Source organism: Aplysia californica, unplaced genomic scaffold (genome assembly GCF_000002075.1).
Source record: "Aplysia californica isolate F4 #8 unplaced genomic scaffold, AplCal3.0 scaffold00713, whole genome shotgun sequence".
Taxonomy (NCBI): Eukaryota; Metazoa; Mollusca; class Gastropoda; order Aplysiida; family Aplysiidae; genus Aplysia; species Aplysia californica.
The window spans coordinates 80,655-85,654 of record NW_004797983.1 but is presented as its reverse complement, the minus strand read 5'-3'; positions in this window follow the sequence as shown (position 1 = coordinate 85,654).

Sequence of the window (5,000 nt, the reverse complement as noted above, 5' to 3'; positions counted from 1 at the left end):
ACTTTCCTCCTTATTTCTCCTCCTTCTCCCTTTCATACATCTATCGTCCTTATGTCTCCTCCTCCTTCCTCCATCAGAGAAATTTATGTGGACCCCAAAGAGACTTCAGACGTCGCAGAAACGACCCCAGCACGAACAGAACTACACGTACCATTATCACTGATCAACCCAGTAGACAACAGCCAGTCCAACAACCCCACAGTCTCACACTTGACCAATCTCACAAAAAGTCATTAATTTTCTCACCCTTTAGATGAACACATACTTTCATCTCGCATTTTAAAAATATATTTTTGTGTTTATTTTTTATAAATGGAAAACGTTGAGCAAAGGTATACAAAAATGTCCATTTAGTTTCCAAAGACGCTCGCAACTGATGGTCAGGTCATACGACCGCCAAGGGGTGGATGTCAACAGAGAAGTCCTTACAGGGAATCAGACTTACTCTGCTCACCTCTCTAGCCTCAACAGCACAAGTTACAAAGTCTTCTTCGACTATCACCCCGGTTTAGCGTGTCACAAGAGAGTGACAAACATACAAAAGAAGTAAAAATGAGGAAAGAAAAAGCTGCAGTTCCCTGTTGCAATTCCATCTCAGTTATGAGCCTGCCATTGATAATTCAGCCCATTTTCAATTCTGCTGTGCAACAGAACATGTTACTATTTGATTTTGTTACTTTCCTCCCTTTGGGAATGGCCTAAAGACTCTTCAATCAGTAGCACCGCCCTGGGGGTGCGCTATTTTCTAATAATTGTTACTTTTGTTGAGACCAGGCAATGCACATCTCCTTCACACACACAAATGTTAGGTCGTCTTTTTTCCAGGATAGATTGGGTTTTTTTTTCATAAACAGAAATAAAAATGAACAAACTTGAAGATGATACAAAACATTGACATGTAACTCCATACTCCCCACCCAGAACTGATAAGCCCGTCACCAGCACGTGATTCCACGCCACAAAGTTAGCGAGAGTTCGAGCTGACCTGGCCGAGTCGACCTTTGTGTTTGCCCAGCACTGCCCCGACCTGGCCACTCTCAAAGTCTCTGTAAACTCACCCCCCCCCCCCCCCCAAAAAAAAAAAAGCCTCTCGTATTTGGTAGATCAGAGGAAAAAACACTAATTATCTGCCTCTGGTGATTTCCAAAAATTATATGATATGTGAATATGCATAAATAAGAAGAATTTAAGTCCAGGAAGTGGCAAGCAAGCCAGACGCTTATGATGGAGTAGAATGTATTTTATCAACAAATGTTTTGGGTTATTTCATCAAAAGTCATCAAGTGTAGCTTGTTCACTTTCGTCTGAGTGCGTACCGTTTGCAAGTTGCGCACGTTAAAGATCCCTTGGTGGTCTAAAATCGATAAGCGTAGGCGTCGGCCGCCACCCGGGCAAAATTCAAAATTTCCTAGCAACTGAAAATGTGTCGCGCGCGCTCATATGACCTTATGCAGTTACGAGCACCGTAAAACACTTACACCACCCTCCCACCACCCTCCTCCTTACGCTTAACCCTGTCTGTGCGCCCTGGGGTCATTTTGTAGCCTCTGGGTCGTTTTCTTCACTTTTTAGAATACTTTTAGAACGAAGATCTCTTTGAAACTTTCAGTATTTCTTTAAAAAATCATTTTAACAGACCACTATGCAAAGCGTACGGATCGGATTAACGAGTTAATGGTCGCTTTTAAGGACAAGCGGGCTAACCCAAATTTTGGGAGTTTCTAGAAATCTTGACCTACACCAAAAGTGGGCATTTGCCTACCTATAGGGGAAGTTTGGTTTTATTGGTGTGTATAATATAGCCTATATGTTTGGTTATAAAGAAAACCCTCCTTGTCTTTTAAAGAAACGGAATAAGGATCCAAAGATTTACCTTTGATTTTATCAAAACAGCATTTTGCGGGATAGACCCCTTGTGCTTAAAAGCGACCAATTTTCCTCTTTGGAAAGTGGTGGCACAGAGTTCCCCACGTCGCATGAATACGATAGTAAAACACGACGTACGGATAGGGTTAAGTGGTAGCACAGAGTTCCCCACGTCGCATGAATACGATAGTAAAACACGACGTACGGATAGGGTTAAGTGGTAACACAGAGTTCCCCACGTCGCATGAATACGATAGTAAAACACGACGTACGGATAGGGTTAAGTGGTAGCACAGAGTTCCCCACGTCGCATGAATACGATAGTAAAACACGACGTACGGATAGGGTTAAGTGGTAGCACAGAGTTCCCCACGTCGCATGAATACGATAGTAAAACACGACGTACGGATAGGGTTAAGTGGTAGCACAGAGTTCCCCACGTCGCATGAATACGATAGTAAAACACGACGTACGGATAGGGTTAAGTGGTAGCACAGAGTTCCCCACGTCGCATGAATACGATAGTAAAACACGACGTACGGATAGGGTTAAGTGGTAGCACAGAGTTCCCCACGTCGCATGAATACGATAGTAAAACACGACGTACGGATAGGGTTAACTGAGAGCCTAACTACTACATGCATACTGGACCACGGACACCATCGGTCTCCATTTCCCCTTGAGGCTTACGTGCTGTGACGTCGCTATTCGAACATGTTAATGGCCTTGCTTCTTTCCTCTTCCTTGTGTGGGTTTTTGTTTGTTTTTGTTGTTGTTGTTTGTTTTGTTTTTCCTTCTGTTATACAATGTGGGCCCTACTTATTTTTCTCACGCCGTTAAATGCCGATGCTGTGTCAGTGTACTTGTCTTTGATCCAGTTTTAAACAATCCAGTGGAGTTTCGGGGTTCCTTGTTGTCTAAGAACTTTCTTTTTCTTTCTTTTCCCCCCTTGGTCCCTTGTCTATTCCTAGCAAAGTGACGTCACCTGATGAAAAGAGGAACACGATAGTGGTAGTTGTTGCTTGTATTTCTTGTAACGTGTTAACGTAAAGTATTATGATTAATCTTGTACTTGTAGCTAAATATAATATTGTCACGCTCATAAGATAAACTATATACCTAAGTCACTTTAAGCCATTTTGAGACAATGTGAAACGGTTGAACTTTGGTATAGGCCTACTCAGTTGATTCTATATTTGGAATATTCTTTCGTCCAATGAACTAGATCTATAAAATAATACATGTATCACCAAGCTGTCTCTGCTCTTCCCTTTCAGAACCAAAAAATCCCAACCGGCCCAAAATGTCGAAGGCAATAATCGAATGTTCTTGACGTTATGTAAGCTCAACATATTTTTATTACATGTATTATGATTGCACTCGGTAGAGGGGGGATAATGATTGTGTCAATGCGCTACAAAGTTCTATCTGGCATTTTTAGCTGTTTTGAGTTACTAAGGCCATGAGGTCAGAAACCAAATGAAGGATACAGGGGGAAAACGACGGTAGTCACAAACTGAAAATTGTGGGGTACCTTTTGTGAACGCTTACTGAGTCATAACTGTATTTTCGTTCAACTGTTGGTTGATTATTGTTGTTAGATTTCCCATTCAACAACACTTAGCAATAAACCACTTGTCTTATTATGAAGTTTTGAGTCCACAAGCTTTTAAAATCTACACCCTCACAATTTACAGTCTGTGATAACAGTCGTTTCCCCCATGTGCTCTTCAAAGGTTCTATCTGCTCTATCAAAATCGTAAGATTGTTCGGAGTTGTTATCGAGGTATTCCAAGAATTGTATTTGAATAAGTTTGACATGTTGTGAAACTCAAAACATATATTTTTTTACGTCAAATGTATCAAAATAAGGTAGATCTAGCCTACTGAGCAGGCGAATGGTACATGTTGCAGTCTTTGCTTGTCGGGATGCACCGCCCTATGTCCCTTGAGGTGTGTGTCTGTGTGTGTGTGTGTGTGTGTGTGTGTGTGTGTGTGTGAGTGTCTGTGTGTGTGTCAGTGTGTGTGTCTGTGTGTGTGTATGTGTGTGTGTCTGTGTGTGTTTGTGGGTGGTTGGCGGGTGCTCTGGTGTGGTTTGTTCCTTCTTTCCTCTAAACAGCTACCGTCCTTATCTCTCCTCCTTCTTTTTTACGTTTGTTGTTACTCTCTTGTAACACCTCTAATCTTCGGCACTTATATGACCTTATTGTGTTGCAAGTGCCGTAAAACTCTTTACTAAAACTAAAACTAAACTAAAAACTGTGTGTGTTTGTGTGTGTGTGTGTGTTTCTGTGTATGAGTGTGTCTGTGTGTGAATGTGTGTGTGTGTGTCTGTGTGTGTGTGTGTCTGTGTGTGTGTGTCTGTGTGTGTTTCTGTGTGTGAGTGTGTGTGTGTGTGAATGTGTGTGTGTCTGTGTGTGTGTCTGTGTGTGAGTATGTTTGTGTGTTTATGTGAGTGTATGTATGTGTGTGTGTCTATGCGCGCGCGAGCGTGTGTGTGTGTGTGTGTGTGTGTGTGTGTGTGTGTGTGTGTGTGTGTGTGCGTGTGTGTGTGTGTGTGTGTGTGTGTGTGTGTTTGTTGTTTTGTTATGCTACACTTTGTTTGTTTATTGCTAGATCTTGTTTGTGGTTGTTGTTTTTTTTACTTTTAAGATTGGTTTCCGTACGTTTCCTGTTATATGTTTTTCTTTAGGAGGGACACGAAGTGGTAGTTTGGAGAGAGAAAAACAAACGACAGAACGGCGTAGAATGATAATAATAATATACAACTATGAACAAGCTCTTTAACTGGAAACACGGAGCATAAGTCAAAGGCGTTGTGACGCAGAGATAACACACACCCTCGGGGGTGGACGTGTCACTTCTACTCACCAACCCTTCACCTTCACCTTCACCTTCACCTTCACCTTCACCAACACTTCACCTTCACCTTCACATTCACCAACACTTCACCTTCACCTTCACCAACACTTCACTTTCACCAACACTTCACCTTCACCAACACTTCACCTTCACCTTCACCTTCACCTTCACCTTCACCTTCACCTTCACCAACACTTCACCTTCACCTTCACCTTCACCAACATTTCACCTTCACCAACACTTCACCTTCACCTTCACCGTCACCAACACTT